This window comes from Musca vetustissima, unplaced genomic scaffold (assembly GCF_032173495.1).
Source record: "Musca vetustissima isolate MV318-11 ecotype Yass unplaced genomic scaffold, APGP_CSIRO_Mvet_v1 utg65288, whole genome shotgun sequence".
Lineage (NCBI taxonomy): Eukaryota > Metazoa > Arthropoda > Insecta > Diptera > Muscidae > Musca > Musca vetustissima.
In genome coordinates, this window is record NW_026878074.1 from 93,358 (window position 1) to 114,522 (window position 21,165).

The 21,165-nt window shown below is 35.4% G+C and overlaps 1 protein-coding gene across 1 annotated transcript in view; it reads left to right on the forward strand.

Annotated features, from left to right (window-relative positions):
• LOC133322860 (band 7 protein AGAP004871) overlaps positions 1 to 21,165 on the forward strand; it is a 60,553-nt gene that overhangs the window by 21,159 nt on the left and 18,229 nt on the right. The window lies entirely within an intron of this gene.

Sequence of the window (21,165 nt, forward strand, 5' to 3'; positions counted from 1 at the left end):
TTAATTTTAGAGCGAAGTCAATAATCCTAGTTCATACGAGAGCCAGACATGTACTCTTTCTAACACCGTTGGAATTTTCGGATTCCGATGTTCCAGTGAGGAGTTATCATGCCCGCCATCAAAAATAAGGACTTTTCTTTAATTACAAAAAACAACAACAAAACAATAACAAACATTTTTTGTAAATTATTTTTCTTCTTTTTTAAATCTTCAATTATATATGTGCAAAGTTATAAACCTTAACAAGCATTGGTATTGATTTACCAGCCCATTGAAAATCTTAAAAAATTCAAATCGAGAATGGGGGGGGGGGTTCCCTTAAATCGCACAAAAATATATATGGGAGCTATATCTAAATCTGAAGCGATTTTCACGAAACATAACACACATCATTCTAGACCTAATTCATTACGCTGTGCCAAATTTCGTGCAAATCGAAAGATATATAGGGACTTTGGTGGACCATTTACATTAAATCGAACGAAAATGTATATGGGAGCTATATCTAAATCTGAACCGATTTGTTAAAACTTAGCACACACCATGCTAGATTCATTCCACTATGATGTGCCAAATTTCGTGCAAATCGAGAGATATATAGGGACTTTGGTGGACCATTTACATTAAATCGGACAAAAATATATATAGGAGCTATATCTAAATCTGAACCGATTTTCACGAAACTTAGCACACATTATTGTATGCTTACTTCAGTACACTGTGAAAAATTTCTTGCAAATCAAAAGACATTTAAGCACTTGGTAAACCATTTACCATAAATCGGTTGAAAATATATATGGGAGCTATATCTAAATCTGAACCGATTTTCACAAACCTTACCACACATCATTCTAGGCTTAATTCAGTACGCTGTGCCAAATTTCGTGCAAATGGGAAGATATATAGGGACTTTGGTGCACAATTTACCTAAAATCGGACGCAAAAAAAATATATATCTGAGCTATATCTAAATCGGAACCGATTTTCACGAAACTTAGCAAACATCATTATAGACTCAATTCAGTACGCTATGCCAAATTTCGTGCAAATCGAAAGGTATATAGGGACATTGGTGCACCATTTACATAAAATCGGACGAAAATATATATGGAGCTATATCTAAAAAATATTTTTTCCAAAAAAATATATTCTTGGGCCAATTAAGTGACCTGTGCCAAATTTCATCCAAATCGGATCATAAATGCGACCTGTACTTTGTTCACAAAATTAATGGACGGACGGACGGACGGACATGCGTAAATCGACTCAGAATGTGATTCTATGCATATTCTCAAAAGGAATTATGTGTCTATCGCGTTGCCTTTTGTCTGTTACAAACATATGCACAAAGACATAATTCCCTGTACCACAGTTTGGTGAAGGGTATAAAAAAATGACATTTCAATACGAAAATAATTTTTGTATATGAGAGAGAAGAATGGGAATATGAATTCTAAACCCACAATATAGCTGGCAATATATAAGAAATAGAAAATCAATTCTCATATATGCGGATTTATAGAAAGTTGGATATTAAAAATTTCTCCGATTTTATCGACATTTTCGACGACCGGCCTAATGTAACCGAAAATCCAATAGACTCTGTGTCATGGTGGCGTATGATAATTTAAAATAATATTTTATAAAAATCATACGCACCCGTGGCAAGATAAATAAATACATATTTTCATTAAGGAGGAACTTTAACAAAAATCTTGCAAATATGACAGTGTAGAAAATAGGGTTTTTTATGTACTAATTTTTTCCACTAATCCAACCACAACAAATTTACCACATTGTTGTCCTAAATTACTTTTTTTGCCGCAAACTCAGCAACATATTGTATCGCAGCTGTGATGTCATTTCACAGAAAATGTTCAAACTTTCGTTCAAAGTTCTTCGTTGCGGAAAATTGAATGTGTAATAAATATCGTAACGAGTTGTTTACTACACCCCTTTTGCCACTTTGTAAACTAAAAGTGTTTTTGCAAATCGTGTAAAATTTACAAAAAAAAAAAATATATGTGAATAGGGGAACATTAAGGAAATGAAAATTGCCAATAGATGTTTACACAAACCATGAAACCAATAAAGTGGGTTAAACAAGCTTCAGAAATAAAAATATGTGTACGAATGTACAAAAGCAAATTTGAATTAGAGTTGATATATATTATTTTCAAGGAGAGGAGAAGAGAAAAATTATTTTTAACTATTAAAAACGGGTCAAAGGTTGTATATCCTCCACCATGTGTAGAAATTCGAAACTTTTTACAGGAGTTTAGACTTTTATATGGAGTATATGTCAATGTAAGATGTGTGCAAGTAGCTTGCTTGTAAATGCTGAGAAAATAAGGAAATGTCCTCAAAAAAAAAACCGAAAATATTGCGAGACCTTTATATGAGGGTTATGACAAAATATGCACTTAATGTTCTATACTTGCCCTAGGGTTAGCATAAATGTTAAGGTCTGCTAGGCATAGACTACACAAGATACTCCATTCGATTTATGTGCTAAAAGACATGGACCGACAGGTCACATCTCCGGACATAATTTAGGTATTATAAATATATTCGATGAAATATGATATTCCATTTGCTTCATATGAGACGAACAACTGTTGAAAATATAGACCCTTTGTGGGGGAGGAGTGGGCTGATAAGTCCAATCCTTCAGCATTACATACTCATGGTTATAATATTGGGTTGTGCAAATGTTAGTTCAAATTGGGTAGTACGTTTACGTGTTATTATAACACAAAATCAGCAAAATGTTGATCATTTTGTGGGGCAGGTACCAAAAGGAGTGCAGCGAAGATGTGGGATCCTCGTGATATAAATGTGTATTTAATATTACAAGATATATATATATCGTGCGACCGAGAACACCCTACAGTCATGTTAACGGACAGAAGAACGTTCAGACATTTGTAAATTGACTCTAAAATATTTGAAACGGGTTTTCATCCAAAGTAACATGGTATATAAATTCATTATATCGATGAGGGTCATTTGGGCTGTATCAGAGTGTATGTACCCTCATTAGCCATTAGGCCGAGATGTATACCTTGCACGCCTTTGGTTCTTTATAAAATCCATGACTATAGCTCGGATAGGGGTTGGAAAATATTATTTTCAAATTCCGCTCTTATAACTCGGATAGGAATTGAAAACTATTCTTTAAATAATTCTTTTTTTATAGATGGGATATGGGTTTCAAAAATATTCACTAAAAATCCATGCTAATACTTAGGATAGGGGTTGAACGTTTTTCTTTAAAAAATTTCCGCTTACAGCTTGGATATGGGTTGAAAAATATTCTTTAAAAAATTCAAGCTTATAGCTCGGATAAATGCTGAAAAATATTATATGAAAATTGTCGCTTAAAGTTCAAAATGGGACTTAGAAAATTTAATTAAAACATTTTCGCTTACAGTTCCGATATGGGTTGAAATATTTAAAAAATATATATTCTTATTTAAATAAATCCACTCTTATAGCTCGGATAGTTTTTTGAAAAATATTATTTTAAAATTCTACTCTTATAGCTTCAACAGGGGTTAACAAATATTATAAAAAATATCCACACTTACAGATCGAAGATTAAAATTTATTCTTCAAAAAGGAGCTCGTCTGTAGAATTCCACCTTCAGCTCTACCTTCGTCTATAGAAGTCTCGCTTCTTCAGCTCGTGTATGAAATACACTTTCTTTATCTTCTATAGAAGACCCCCTTCTCCAGCTCGTCTATAGAAAATCCCTTTTTCAGCTCGTGTATAGAAGACTCCCTTCAGCTCGTCTAAATAAGACTGCCTTCACCTCGTCTATATAAGACTGCCCTCAGCTCTTCTATATATGACTCCCTTCAGCTCGTGTATATAAGACTCCCTTCAGCTCGTCTATATAAGACTCCCTTCAGCTCGTCTATAAAGGACTCCCTTCAGCTCGTCTATAAAAGACTCCCTTCAGCTCGTCTATAAAAGACTCCCTTCAGCTCGTCTGTATAAGACTGCCTTCGGCTCTATTGATGATTTCCATCAGCATGTCTATAGAGGACTCCCTCCTTTCATCTCCAGAAGCATTTGAGCTCGTCTATAAAAGACTCCCTTCAGCTAGTCTATAAAAGACTCCCTTCAGCTCGTCTATAAAAGACTCCCTTCAGCTCGTCTATAAAAGACTCTCTTCAGCTCGTCTATAAAAGACTCCCTTCAGCTCGTCTATATAAGACTGCCTTCAGCTCGTCTATAGAAGACTCCCTTCAGCTCGTCTATATAAGACTGCCTTCACCTCGTCTATATAAGACTCCCTTCAGCTCGTGTATAGAAGACTCCCTTTCAGCTCGCCTATAGAAGACTCCCATCAACTCGTCTATATAAGACTCCCATCAATAAATAAACTATTTAATGTCACATTTCCCCCAGTTGCTTAAATATTTATGAGCAAAATTCTGTTAGAAGCTATTAAAACTTTAGCAAATCTTGTAATTCAAGATGTGCTAATGTCCTGCCTTAATCACTTCGGTGATTAAAATTCCTATTGAAGTTTTTTTTTTCGTTACAATTTTTTCTTTCCAATGACAGCCTAGCTACAGTAACATTATGTGACCTTAGGCCAGAAACAACGAGGAAAAAAACGAAACAAGCAAAACAAGACACCGAGACAAATGAAACAAACACACAAAAAACCTGCACTACAAACATTTCGAACTTTTGACATAAACAGGCAGAAATGTTGGCCTACATAGCAGAGCATTCCATTCCATTTCATCCAACACATAAGTAGTGGTACATGGCACAGAATCCGAACTCTTACCGCCATCATCATCGTCATCATTACCAACATCTTAATAGTCAGTAGTGGCCGTGTTTAGCGTTTTACTTTTTTTCAGACAAAAACATCCAGCGAATGAACGAATGTTCGTTGTATTTTTTTTTAATACAGAAATAAACCTATGAAGGAAAGAAAAACACCCGAGTGCACTTCTTCCTCCCTCTCACTCACTCACTCACTCTCAAAAGGATACTTGTAATTATAACTATGATCCTTTTTTCTTACAGAATACTACCATTCAGCCTTCAAAGATTGTAATATTTGTTTATTTGACTGTGTGTCGTTACATTTATATATGTGTGTGTTTGCCTTTTTGCATGATGTTGACATTCATTCTAGCTCAATTAAACCAGGCAAAGTTTATAATAAATGTTGTTGTTTTTCTCTGTGTGTGTATTTATGTAAATATCATTCCATTGATGTTGAATAGTTGTTCTGTTTTTTTTTTCCAAAAGCACTTTTTTAAATGATTCACATTTTTTACCCCCATTATGTATTCCATCTGTGTTGGTAAATTTATATTACTACTACCACCACTAAAACACTTAAACCGCATAACAACACAAACAAAAAATATTTTTGTATTCCTTTAAAAATATTTTAAATTAACTCTAAAAACATAAAATAAATAAAAATTTATACAAAACCAAGAAAAAAAAATACAAAACCACACAATAAAATTTTATTTATAAGTTTTTAAAATGTTTTTTTTTCATAAATTTAAACTAGCATATATATCCTATATAATATGAGTCATTCCATGTCGAAATTGTCAATCAAACAGTAAATGGAGGAAGAAACTAAAAACGTTTCTCATCATTTGTAAATGATCTCTTCTTCCATAAAATGTTAGGTTATCTTCGGAAATTGTAAAATGACTCCCAATATATTAGGCTATATAAAATACTATTCCTTCTGGACTTACTTATCAGGTCGAATATAAAAATATTCCCTCAAGTATACGCTTGAAATACGTAGTTTCTTGGGGAAAGAGAAGACCAAAATAATTCTGAATTAAAAAACTATCTTTTCGGACTTCTTCTTTTGGATCGTCTATAAAAATGTCCTTGGAAGAAAATTCCTTTGGAGAAAAAACTAAAAACATTTCTCATCAAAGAGAAAGACCACAATAATTCTGAATTTAAAAAACTATCTTTTCGGACTTCTTTTTTTGGATCGTCTATAAAAATGTCCTTGGAAGGAAATTCCTTTGGAGGAAAAAACTAAAAACATTTCTCATCATTTGTAAATGATCTCTTCTTCCATAAAGTGTTAGGTTATCTTCGGAAATTATAAAATGACTCCCAATATATTAGACTATATAAAATACTATTCCTTCTGGACTTACTTATTCAGGTAGAATATAAGAATATTTCCTCAAGTATACGCTTGAAATACGTAATTTCTTGAGGAAATGGAAGACCAAAAAACTATATTTTCGGAATTCTTCTTTTGGATCGTCTATAAAAATTCCCTTTGCAAAAGACTACATAAATGTTTCATTAATTTCGTCTTTATAGGCTTCTTGACCTTCTTCTTGTTTAATATCTTTCAATTCTCCCTTCTATTGCTAAGAAATCTACACCAGCTTGTCCATAACTTTGTTCCCTTTGAGTTCTTTTATGGTCTGATATTTAGTTCCTGGAAGTCTAACAACAGAAATGATCTCCATAGTTCAGCCATCTCTGGTCATCAGTTTATCTTTAAAAATTCTCCTTTTCACAAGTACTTCAGGTTGGTGAAGGTGAGTATTTTTATGTCAGAATAATGACGTCATGAACTTCAGGTCGTATACATAGACCAAACATAAGCTTACAAGTAAAGGATCCTCTGACCTATATTGTTCTATAGAAGATTCGTTGACTTCCGCTCGTCTATATTGACTTCCTAAAGCTCAACACATTTAAATGTACTCTGATCTTCAGTTGATAAAAATTAAATGAATTCCAAATATACGATTTTGGGTACAAGTAAAGACAGGCCTTTGTAAAAAGACCGCTAGCTACCCTCTGGAAATTCTCACTGTTAACCACTAGACACTCTCTGATCAGATCGAATATCTTAAGTAGCGACTTTAATACAGGGGGCCTTGGCCTTCATTTAATGTAAACAGATTCGTTGACGTTCAATCCCTGATCTCCAGCTTGTGTGTATAAACACTTGGCATTTAGTTCTTCTACGTCGACTTCCAGACCAGCAACTTTTCTACAAAGACTTCCTGGTATTCAGCCTTTCTTCAGGTCGTATATAGCCCGTCTATAAGGTATATCAGCTATCAAGACCACTTGACCTTCAACTTGACCATAGAAGACTCCTTCTGCTCAAGAATGATTCTGCAGAAGATTCCATTCTGTTCGCCTATAAAAGACCCCCTTTTAGTTCACCTATAGAGGACTCTCATAAACTTGTCTATAGGGACTCCCAAAATCGCTAGAGACTCCCAATAGTTGGCCTATAGAGATTTCCTTCAGATCGTTTATAGAATTCTACCTATAGAATACCCCCTCCAGATCCAGATGAAGGAAAAATACCGCTTCAATTCGTCTATAGAAGACCCCCTTCGGCTCATCTATAAAAGACCCCCTTCAGCTCGTCTGTAGAAGACTCCCTTCAACTCGTCAGTAGAAGACTCCCTTCAGCTGGTCTGTAGAAGACCGCCTTCCGCTCGTCTATAGAAGACTCCCTTCAGCTCGTCTGTAGAAGACTCCCTTCAACTCGTCTGTAGAAGACTCCCTTCAGCTCGTCTGTAGAAGACTCTCTTCAGCTCGTCGGTAGAAGACTCCATTCAGCTAGTCTAAAGAAGACCCTCTTCAGCTCGTCTGTAGAAGACTCCTTCAAATCGTCTATAGAAGCCTCCCCTCTTCAGAAGACTATAATCTTCAGCTCGTCTATAGAAGACTCACTTCTTCAGCTCGTCTGTAGAAGACTCCCTTCAGCTCGTCTGTAGAAGACTCCCTTCAGCTCGTCTGTAGAAGACTCCCTTCAGCTCGTCTGTAGAAGACTCCCTTCAGCTCGTCTGTAGAAGACTCCCTTCAGCTCGTCTATAGAAGATTCCCTTCAGCTCGTCTGTAGAAGATACCCTTCAGCTCGTCTGTAGAAGACTCCTTCAGCTCGTCTATAGAAGACTACCTTCAGCTTGTCTGTAGAAGACTCCCTTCAGCTCGTCTGTAGAAGACTCCCTTCAGCTCGTCTGTAGAAGACTCCCTTCAGCTCGTCTGTAGAAGACTCCCTTCAGCTCGTCTGTAGAAGACTCCCTTCAGCTCGTCTGTAGAAGACTCCCTTCAGCTCGTCTGTAGAAGATTACCTTCAGCTCGTCTGTAGAAGACTCCCTTCAGCTCGTCTGTAGAAGACTCCCTTCAGCTCGTCTGTAGAAGACTCCCTTCAGCTCGTCTGTAGAAGACTACCTTCAGTTCGTCGATAGAAGACTCCTTCAACTCGTCTATAGAAGATTCCCTTCAGCTCGTCTGTAGAAGACTCCCTTCAGCTCGTCTGTAGAAGACTCCCTTCAGCTCGTCTGTAGAAGGATACCTTCAACTAGTCTGTAGAAGACTTCCTTCAGTTCGTCGAGAGAAGACTCCTTCAAATCGTCTATAGAAGCTTCCCTTCTTCATCATCATCTTCAGCTTGTCTATAGAGACTCCCTTCAGCTCCTCTATAGAATTCTTCCTTCCTTCAAGGTATTTATAAAATAAATTCTTCATCAGCTCGTCTATAAAAGACTCGCTTCTTCATCTCGTCTATAGAAAAAAAAATTCCTTCAACTTATCTGTATAAGACTTCCCTCAGTTGATTAAAGTCTCCCTGCAGCTAATTTATATAAACTTGATATTCACCCCATCTACAGGAACTTTCTGATCGTTCTCGTCTATAAAACACATCTTTAGATTTCTTGCCCATCAGATTGTTCAAATAAGTTTTTAAAAGACAAAACAGAAGAATGCCTTTTGCAGTTCAGTTCTTCAGTTCTCCTATAAAGACCTGCTAACCTTCCTATGGTCTGTAGAGCCACAATTTGACATGAAGTGACTCAAATCATATTTTCTTTTTTTCGAAAAAATGTTTTGGTTTTTAATGCATTATTTATATATATATATATATATATATATATTATTTTTTTTAATAAAATTAAAATTTTAAATAAAATTAATTTTCAGATATTAAATTTCAAAAATTTATATTTTCTAATTAAATTAAGAAAAACTAACCAATTATATAAACAAACACAAATTTCAAATTACTACACATTTTTTTTTAAATTAATAGAAACAATTATTATATGATTATTTGATTTTCAATACGGAAACAATGCTTAATATTTTATTAAATTAGCAGCACAGCTTTATTCAAATTTTCGCTCTATTAAATTAATTTCTCACTATTCTCTGACTATGGCATTTTTTTTTATTTAGCTATTAGTAAAACTTTTTCTAATTAAAAACACAATTTAATTTAAAAAAAATCTACACAAAATTTAAAAACAATTGAAATAACAAAAATTGAAAAATTAAAAAATACATGCAAACTGAAATAATGTAATTTTTTCCCTATTATTATTAAAGAATTACATGTCGAGTTCTTCAGTCTGTGTTTTGCGTGGTTTAGGCTGTTTTATTCTCATATTTTATCAAAAAAAAAAAACAAAAACCAAAAAAATGCAATCAAAAACTTCGAAATCAAAAAAATTACAACCCGAAAAATGAAACCAAAACATATTTACATACATATATGCATATGTACGAAATAACAACATACTACCACAATATCAAAGATTAATCGACATCTGTTCAAAATTTGTTATATATCTATATTCACATATTCGTAACCGTATAACTACCATTTGTGTTAATAATGCAACCTGCCACCAGTGATGATGGTGGAAATGCTGATGTTTTACTAACCAAAACAACCAACCAAGCAATCAAACTAACTTGTCAATATTACATATTCTCTATGTACATACCTACATATAAATATATAAAGTTTTTTGTTGAATTGATTTGTTAATATTTGTGTGTGTGTGTACACGACAAACCATATTTTTATATATAATTGCATTGTATGAAATATCAATGTATGTAAACGAAAAAAAAGCAAAATAAAATAAAAAAATACGCGTTCATCTACAATTACAATTAATTGAATAATATTTCACTTTTATGTTCCAATGGATTGTGAATAAAAGTTACTCACCACATATGGATGATTTCGGAAAACTGTGAAAAACTGTTAACTGTCTTCTACTCTTCTATATTTTTTCGTCTTCCTCACATTTGATGGCTCATTTGTTTCGAAGTTATAGTGTTTTCTTTTCTTCTCAATTGATTTTGGTTGGTAGCCACAAGGTGGCCTTAGTTGTGTAAATAAGATGTGAGGGGGTGTGTTAAATGTTTATATAATTTTATGATTAAAAAAAAATATAATGTTCGGAAGTGTTTGTGCTTAAAATCTACACAACACGACAAAACATAAAAACCAGTGAGCGGAGGAGTATAGTCGGGCGGGTCCGACCATTCACAACTTCCACGAAAATCTAACATTCTGGGGTTCTATATTCTGATCTTGGCAATATTTCGCGATATTTGCACCCTCTTGACCGACTAGAGGTCAACAAATTTTACTAATATTGTGGGTTGGGTTGTTATGTTCGGCTTTCAATTGTGACCTATAGATCGACTCAAAAAACACCAAAAATTTAAGTTTTCGGTCAAATTCATCCCAAAATTAGTATCTGATCATCGCCGAAAATTATAGCCGTAGTAGTTGGTCATACCTGGATCCTCATGGAAAATTCAAAAGCGATCAGCGCTATATTTCTGCCCTCTAGTGTGGTAATGGGTTACTGAATACTATATCAATACGTAAGCACCTGTAAATATTTAAGTGTATCTCCCACATCCAAGTACATACGACAATATAATTGGTATTAATTTAAAGGTCAACCACTCCTCTTGGATATACTATCAACATCTCGGGTCTATGTACTTCAGGAGTAAACATATACGCCATAGAATTCAAATTTAATCATTTTTCACAGAAAAGTCGGGGTCCATTTGACCCACTAAATAATAACAGATCTTTATCAAAACATGCATGCTTATTCTCTGCTCCGATCCGCTTCTCCATGTAAAAATTCGCCATGTTTGGGCCATAATTGCGGCCTCTGGAGCGACCAGAAAAACCGACAAAAAAAGTTTTTGGTCCATTTCATCGCCTAAATATTAACCGATCTTTTCCAAAAACAATAGGGGTCTTCATTGGCCAGAACCCATCCTACATGCAAAATTTCGTGAAGATTGGTCCATAACTGTGGCATGTATCGTGTTTACAAATTATAATGGACAGACGGACGGACGGACGTACGGACACACATATCTAGATCGACTCAGCTAGTCGAGATATGACGACTATGACTAATATTTCGAGATATGACTAATATTTCGCGGCGTTACAAACTTTTGGGGCTGCACAAAGCAATAATACCATGACAACATAGTTGTGTAGGGTATAAAAAGCGAAGCAGTATAGTCGGACTGGGCCGACCCTATGATACCCTACACAACTTCCATGAAAATCTAACTTTCGGTGGTACTATATTCTGAGCTTGGGCAATATTTTGCGATATTTGCACTCTTTTTACCGATTATAGATCAACAACTCCACTTTCTAAGTCTTGCATATTTTCCAAAATATTTTTCCTTGAAGTGAATTCTACGCCATAAAATAAAAAATTGGCCACTTTAGGTCATCTTAACAGCCGCTCTAAGTATTTGGTCAGATCCCCTTCACCTTGTAAAATATGTGATGTTCTGCATATCATAATTGCCTCTAGAGCGACTAGAAAATCTGACAAAATTTAAGTTTTCGGTTCAATGCACCCCCTGAATGAAATCTCAACTTCACCGAAAACTGTAGGCGTCGTCCTTGACCATAATCGGAAATTCATGTATAATTTCAAAGCGATCAGCGCGACATTTCTGTCCTCTAATGAAGTAATAGTAATACTATGCACATAATCACCTTTACCTAATTACATATAACTCCCACATCAGAATCAACTTCTCGGGTATATGTCCTTCAGGAGCAAGAATAAAAGTTTGTAATTTTTCACACAAAAGTCAGGGTCCATTTGACCCGTTAAATATTGACCGATCTTTATGAAAACAGGGACGCTTATTCTTTGGCCAGACCCCCTTCACCATGTAAAATTTCACGATGTTCGGAACAAAATTGCGGTCTCTAGAGCGACCAGAAAAACCGACAAAAATTCAATATTTGGTCCATTTCATCCCCGTAATATTAACCGATTTTTACCAAAAACAATAGCGGTCTTCATTGGCTAGAGCCCGTCCTACATGCAAAATTTCGTGAAGATTGATCCATCACTGTGGCCTGTATCCCGTTAACAAATTATAATGGACAGAAGGACGGGCGGACGGTCACACATTCTATAAAGAATTGACTCTAAAAGAATTTTAAAGAATATAAGAATAACTTCTACAAATTTGCAAGTCCTATAGGTTTGTATGTATAGGCTAATGTATTCTGTTAAAATTCTCTCATTCGCGGTATTCTATATTTAGCACGTCTATAGAAACTCCTGCTCTTCAGCTATAAGAAAGCTTCGTCAGCTTTTAACAAATTAATTCCAATGTTTTACCAAGAAAACAAGACTCTCTTGACAGTGATAAAAATTCTAAAGCTCTAGAGAAGGCGTTCAAAACAATTCTTGTTCAGTACCTTTTTCTATTAGCTTTCAAAGTAATATCTTAAAAAAAGCTTTTGGAGAATGTAAGGCATACCAACTGCACTCTGTGACTTTTTTATGACCTTCGAAAATTAGAAGCTTTTGTAAAGCTCATTTGTAGAATGCAGAACCTTGTAGAATGTTAAGTCGTTTTAAGGGTACATCAAATGAATCCTTCACATATTCTGGAGAAAAGAGTAACTGGTTTTGGGAAAATTCTGAACTTCAGAATGTTTATTAAATTAGGTTCATTAGCTCGTTTGGATACACTGTGAAGGATTCTGTACGCTCATAGAGACTCTTAGAACGGTTTTCCGATCTTATTACAGAAATAGTTCACCAATAAACACATCCTGACGACACATGTATATAGCCTTTCTGCATTTCAGTTGTTCTGTACAATCTTCCTGGTTATAATTGATATTCAACTGACTCTCTGACATTCTACTCCGTTTTAAAGATTGCTTATTGATGAGTTCGTACTCTATGACAATAAAGATACCATCTTGAAAGTTTTTTTTTCTAAATATTCCTTAACTTCCATTTGGTCTTTAAATATTCTACAACCTCGCTGTCCTTCACTAAGCCCACAAAGATTCTCTGAGAAAAACATCCCGACAAGTGATGGTTATAAAACCCCTCTGACTGTTGTGTAGAATATTCCTGTTTAATATTAATCTATGAAATATATCCTACCTCTCTTGAAAGACTCAGTCGCGTTCAGCTCGTCTATAAAGATTGCTGACCTTCAAGTGGCCTCTAAAATACCATCTGGACTTCAGGTTTTCTTTAAAGATTCCTGGGTCCATGGGTTAGTGTACTATGACAATAAAGACTCTCTGGCTTTCTCCGACCTGTCTGGTCTTAAGTGTGTCCATAGCATCTCTATGAAAGATTTTGTTATTTCCAATTTATTTATGAATACCATCTGACTTTCAGCGAGTGTATGAAATCTAGCTAGCCTTCCATTGTTCTGAAAAGGCTCTCTGACCATTGTTCCCTAGCTCGATTACAAATACTGTTGACATTTAACTGGTCTCTGAAGGATCTGAACATTATTTGTCTTTCACCTATACAGACTCATTACGTCGACTCGTCTATAAAGTTTCCCTTTGTAAGTGAACCTAACTGCAAAGACTACATTTAGTTCAATTATAAAGACGCCCTTCATTTCGTTTATAACGATTATCTGTATCCTACAGATACAGGGAGTCCTTTCAGTTTGTCTATACATACTCCCTTCAGATCGTCTGTGAGACACCAATCTGTTTTTCTAAAACACCGTTCCGCTCGTCTAGGCAAACTCCCTTAAGCTGGTCCAGAAATATTCCCTTTGACTCTTCCGTGAACCGTCTACATTTCAGCTTGTCTGTGATAGCTTACTCATCAAAATTCAATGACATTCATCTATCGTGAAAACAGTCACTGAAGTTCAGCACATCCATAAGCCACGTCTTGATCTTCAGCTATAAAGACTAGATGGGCTTCTATTAGTCTATAAAGGATTTCATATTTTCATTTGTGGAAAAATTTCCGACTTTTCCCTTGTTCTTTAGCTCTTTTTCGAATATGAAGGCCCTAGACCTTAAGTTCCTTAATAAAAATACCTTACAGCGCATCTATAAAGATACCCTGAAAATCAGTTCTTGCCCACATAGAGTCCACATCTCCACAATATATACTAACTGGTCACGATATTGACAATAAAAACTCCCTGACTTTCAAATTGCCAGTAAAAACTCTCAGAATTCAGATCGGCTGTAGAGACCATCTAGCATTGAGATAATTCATAGAGGCGTTCTTGCGTTATTTTCGTCAACAGAGACCTTGCCAGATTATTATCTCGTCTATAATCTTTAAATCTGATCTTGTTATCATATATTATTCCAATAATTTCACCAGTTTAGGACTCCATTTACGAGCAGATTTTAGAATAACAATAAAAAAAACAGTGAGCGGAGCAGTATAAACAATAAATTCTGTACAGCAGTATAGTCGGACGGGGCCGACCATACGATACCCTATACAACTACCACGGAACTCTAACTTTCTGCGGATATTTTTTCCGAGCGTGGACAATATTTCGTGATAGTTCAACCCTCTTGTCCGATTAGAGGTCAACAGCACCGAATATTACTAATATTCAGAACAGCCCTTCTAATTACTTGGCCCTTCACCGTGGGTTGTGTTGTGATCTTTGGCTTTCAATTGTGGCCTATAGATCGACTCGAAAAAAAAACACAAAAAATAAATTTTCGGCCCACTTCATCCCAAAATTATTATCTGATCATCACCTAAATTTATAAGCGTTGTCCTTGACCATAACTGGAACCTCATGGAAAATTTCAAAGAGATCAGCCCAATATTTCCGCCTTTCATTGTAGCAATGGTTTACTATATAATATCTGAATACGTAAGCACTTGTAAATATTTAAGTGTAATTCCTACATCTGAGTACATACGACAAAATAATTGGTATCAATTTAAAGGTCAACCACTCCTCTTGGATATGCTATAAACTTCTCGGATCTTTTTTCTTCAGGGGTAAATATAATTTTTTATAATACAAATTTTGTCATTTTTCACACAAAAGTCAAGGTCCATTTGACCCGCTTAATATTGACCAATCTTTATCAAAATAGCCATGCTTATTCTTTGGACCGATCCCCTTCTCCATGCAAAATTTCACGATGTTCGGGACAATATTTCGGCCTATGAAGCGACCAGAAAAACCGACAAAAAATTAAGTATATGGTCCATTTCATCCCCAAAATATTAACCGATCTTTACCAAAAACAATAGGGGTCTTCATTGGCCAGAACCCATCCTACATGCAAAATTTCGTAAATAATGGTCCATAATTGTGGCCTGTATCGTGTTTACAAATTATAATTTACAGACGGACGGACGGACACACATGTCTAGATCGACTCAGCTAGTCGAGATATGACGATCGGTATACTAAAAGGTGAGTCTAGGACCAATATTTCGCGGCGTTACAAACTCTTGGGGCTGCAGAAAGCCATAATACCCTGACAACATACTTGTGTAGGGTATAAAAATCTTAAAGCATATTAGTAAATATCTATATACATATTTCTATGTTCTAGCTAGAATCAGAAATCGTTCAGCACCCTACAAAAACTAGCTATAGGCCAAGTATAAATAATTTCACCAAACAAAAAACAAAAACCCTCACAAATTCTCTTTGATGTGTGTACTGTGTACGGTGTCTTAGTTTAAGAATATTCAATTTCAATGGATTTTAGTAAACACCACTTACAGCATCATTGGCCTAACACCCAACTATGTGCGGAGAACACATGGGCGATGTCACTCCCTTAGGAAAAACTGTTGTGTTATGTTGTTGACACAAACAAGCACCAAACGAACAAACAAAAAATAAAACGTATAGAAAAAAACCAAAGAAAATATCCTTAAGGATATGACATTTAACACGCTACCATATCGCACAACAACATTTTCTATTCTAGCTGTGTAGTGTAGTAAGCTTCCGAAAAGAAGCTCACAACTTATTTTGTGGCTTACATGCGAAACAGCCAAGATAAACCACACCAACCAATGGCACTATAACTTGGTAAACACTTGAGTTTTTAACCTCCACGTATCGCTATAGCGCAGTTGGCCGAAATCACCCAAAAAAAATTCCAAAAACCCAAAAAAAAATAAAAAACAAAAACCAAGCACCAAACCAAAAATAAAAAAAGACGTATAAACGTATAAACAATAAATTCTCAACAGGGTAAAGAAACTCCCGCCAGAGTCTTAAGTAGTTGGATAAAAGGCATCTTAAGAAACGAAATGTGTTCACTAAAACAAAAAACGCTTAACAACAACTACAAACATACTAAATATAAAGACTGTGACGACAATGAAAACAACAACAATGACTGTGACACCAACAAACATAAATGCTGGGAAATTTCCTGAAAATGAGCGGCACACACACGCACGACATATGTGTGTGCTTGTGTGTTCATGCATTGGTGTTAATATTAGCAATGGTTATGATATTATGTAAATATGTCATCCATGAAATGTATATAAAAAAATAATAGACCCCCTTCCACGTCACTAATCCTCTGTAATTTCATAAGTTCTTTATTCATTCATAAGCCTCATAAAGTCATTGAGCCGACGAACAGCTATTAAGGAAAAAAGGCAATTTCCTAAATGTTCACACATCATTTTTCACGCACACACTCTCTCTTTTCTTTTCTCTTCTCTAGTCGTAAATGGGAATAACAATATTAGTTATATATTACAGATATAATGTATTGTTATTAACATAATATGAAGAAAATAATAAAAATTAGAATGTGCTAACCATTTAATCAAAATAGAAAATGATACAATATTTCCAGGAGATCAATGTGGTATATAAAGACCAATAATTAATAGATGTTACAGAAATTCTTTAATAAAGAAAAAATACTTGGAGAAACATTTCTTCTACAAGCCTTCATAAAAATAAAGTTTTGTATAGAGCACTTCTACTGATGTCCGATAAAAGCGATTTTGAAACCAGTGAGCGGAACAGTATAGTCGGACGGGGCCGACCATATGATACCCTACACAACTACCTTGGAACTCTAACTTCCTGCGGATATTTATTCCGAGCTTGGGAAATATTTCGTGATATTTGCTCCCTCTAGCCCGATTAGAGGTCAACAGCACCTTTTTCTTACACTGACATAGTTTAGGAATATTACTATTCATATTCAGTACAGCCCTTCTAATTGTCCAGATTGTCCAGATTCCCCTGATCATGGGTTGTGTTGTGATGTTTAGCTTATTATTAGTATCCACTCCAAAAAACACACAAATAAGTTTTCGGTCCATTTTATCCCATAATTCTAATCTGGTCATCACCGAAAGTTATAGGAGTTGTCCTTGACCAAAACTGGAACCTCATGGAAAATTTCACAGCGATCAACGCAATATTTCCGCACTCTAGTGTGGTAATGGGTTACTAAGTTACATCTGAGTACGTAAGCACCTGTAAATATTTAAGTGTAACTCCCACACCGTACATATGACAATATAATTGGTTCGAATTTAACAGTTAACCATTCCTCTTGGATATATAATCAACTTCTCGGGCTTTTGTCCTTTAGGAGTAAATATATACGCCATAGAATGCAATTTTTTTAATTTTTTACACAAAAGTCAGGGTTCATTTGACCCGCTAAATATTGACCGATCTTTAACAAAAGAGGTATGCTTATTCTTTGGCCCGATCCCCATCTCCATGTAAAAATTCACGATGTTCGGGCCATAATTGCGGCCTTTGGAGCGACCAGAAAAACCGACAAAAAATTAGTATTTGGTCCTTTTCATCCCCTAAATATTAACCGATCTTTATAAACCCCAATAGGGGTCTTCATTGGGCAGAACCCATTCTACATGCAATATGTCGGAAAGATTGGTCCATAACTGTGGCCTGTATCGTGTTTACAAATTATAATGGACAGACGGACGGACGGACTCAGCTAGTCGAGATATGATCGGTATACTTAAAGGTCTAGGACCAACATAGCTGTGTAGGGTATAAATATATGTTCGACAATAAATTCGCAGCGAAAAACTTTCTGCGGTTCTTATATAAAATATAAAAACAATGATATAGCAGACATTCGGTTTGCCCATGGAAATGACAACCTACTGTAAATTGTATACTTTATGAGAGAACTTCTATAGATCTTCTAAAGAAACTATTTTGTAGGTCTGCTGAAGAATGGAATTATATCTTATATATAACATACACTTTTATATAAGTATAAGTATATCTTCTATATGATATACTACCATCAAGAATTAAAGACATTTCAAAGCTTTTCCATAGAAAAGCATTCGGTGGGATAAAAAAAATTAGAATAGAAAGAATTTTGTTGAACAGAAAACGTGAATTAAGTCTTCTAAGAATAGAAAAATATCATTGGATATTTTGAAGTCTTAATATTCGAACCTCTTCTATAAAAGGTCCTTATGTTGGTATTTTGTCAAATATAAGATTTCTGTAGGCCCTTTAGTCGTTTTCAATAAGGCCCTAAATATAAAATATGGAAATCGATTGGTGATGGAAATGGATTAAAAAAATATATCCATAGCGTAAACAGAATGGCGCTTGCACGAAACCCTGAAGGATCACGAAATCGAAGTCGACAAAGATTATAATACAATAAACATACGTGGGAAGATGCTAAGAGGAAACCCTATGCTAAAAAGGATAGTAACAGGAACAAATAAGGCACCTTAATCACGAAAGCAGGATTATATTCTCTTCATAAAATTTTACGCAACCAAATCAAAAATCAAAAATGGCCGTCCTATGTTCTTCATAGCCTCACAAATTCTATTTTTGAGATCTTGAAACGATGCTGAACTGTTGGGGTTGACCATTGACCCCGTTGGGCTACAAACCTCACCAAATCGTCACACCTTGATGATGGCGATGATTCTCAACAATAGTTCTTGTGCTTTTTGAAATCCAGTTGCAACAATATTTCCTGACGTATCCACCGACATGGAAATGGGCCTCATTAGTCAAATGGATTTTTCGGTGATATTCCGGTTAATTTTTCATAAATTTCAAAGGACTTTACGCTTTGGCAAAGCAAGAGATAGTCTTAATCTTTATCACAAAAACGGTCTACAGCTCACTTATACAAAGACGAAAATTTTATTTTCGAAAAAATGGGGTCCATTAACCCCGCTGGCCTATAAACACACACGTTGAGGACGGCGAGGATTCTTAAAAATAATTCTAGGGATTTTGAGCCCCTGATGCAACAATATGTCATCGAAATATTTCGAAGAAATTTCGAGAAACATTTTTTGCCTTATTTGCCTATAGGGACACGCTCTTTATCTATTGAGATGCCCTGCAACACCTCTACGAAGACAAAAACTTCATTTTCGACCAAAAAAGTAAGGTCTATTGACCCCGCCGGGCTACAAACCTCACCAAACCGTCACACCTTGAGGGTTTTTGAGCCACTGGCGCAAAAATATTTCCTGGCGTAGCCACCAATGTGGAAATGGGCTTAACTAGACAAATGATTTTTTTCGAAGAAATTCCGGATCATTTTTTCATACATTTCGAGGGACTTACGTTCTTCTAAGGGAAGCAGGCCAATATACTCCCTTTCAACTCGTCCATAAAAACGCCCTCCAACTCACATATAGATTCGACCTTATTCGCCTATAGGGACACACACCATCTCGGCTATTGATACGCCCTGCAGCACTTCTACAAAGACGACGACTTTCAGCTCGTTTACAAAACTGACATTTATGTCGTATATCGACACAATATTCGGCTAGTCTATAACCAGTAAGGAATGTAATAAAGTCGGACTGGGCTGACTATATGATACCCTTCACCAGTTTGGGTATATTCTACATATGTATCCTAACATATGTAGAATATATCTGAACCAAGTTCAGGGAAACTTACCAGAGACCGATTTTTCCCAATTTCAATAGGGTTCGTCCTTGTGCCAAATAAGTGACATATGCCAAATTTTATCCAATTCGGATTATAAATGCGACCTGTACCTTGTTTACAAATTAACATGGACAGACAGACGTACGGATGGACAAGCATAAATCGACTTAAAAAGTGATTCTATGCATATTCTAAAAAGGAAACATGTGTCTATCTCGTTTCCGTTTGCTTGTTACAAATCTATGCACAAAGACATAATACCCTGTACCACAGTGTGGTGAAGGGTATAAAAACGACCAACAACTCGTCCAAAAAAATTAAAATTTTTCTAGACAATATCCTGTTATTATATTTATAAGCGCTACAGCTTGTCTACTGAATCGGCTTTTAGGTAGTCTACACTTCAACTCGCCTATAGACACGGTCTTAAGCTCGTTCGCCTATTTCTCTATAGAGACGTCCCGCAGGGCTCCTCTATAGAGCTACCCTCCAACTCGTCTATAGATACAAAAACTCGCCTAAGGTTGAAACAACCTACCGCTCGTCTTTAGAGAATACTCACAGCTCACCTAAAGAAACTACCGTCAGCTCGTCTGTGGGGATGGACATTAGTTCGTTTATGAAGACGGTCGATCTAAAGGGACTTCTATAGAATAAAAGATCTTATATTAGAATAAAAACCCTTTTGAAAAAGTAATAGTACGTTTACAATGTACCGGATTTTGTTAGCCTAGCAGTGGATTTAAATTTTCAATTACTTTGTATATATGTCAAATACATTCTCTCGTAAAAAGTTCTATTGTAAACTATTGGACCTAAGGATATCTAAAAATAGAAAACATTAAATATATGTCTTATTTAATACTCCAAGTGGCGAATAGAACCCTATTTCAAATATTTCAATATTGAATAAAATTCTCGAAATTAATAAACTTTCCATTTATTTTTCAAAGGCATATTGATTTAATAAAACCATATTTCATTCGTAGCAACCATTATCTTGAAGTCTTACTTTGAAGGCTTTGTACCAAACCGTTTATTAAATGCCGTCCATATTCGGCAAAGGAAAGCTCAGAGTCCTTCTATTTTGGTACTTCGTAATTTTCCATACACACGCACAAAGG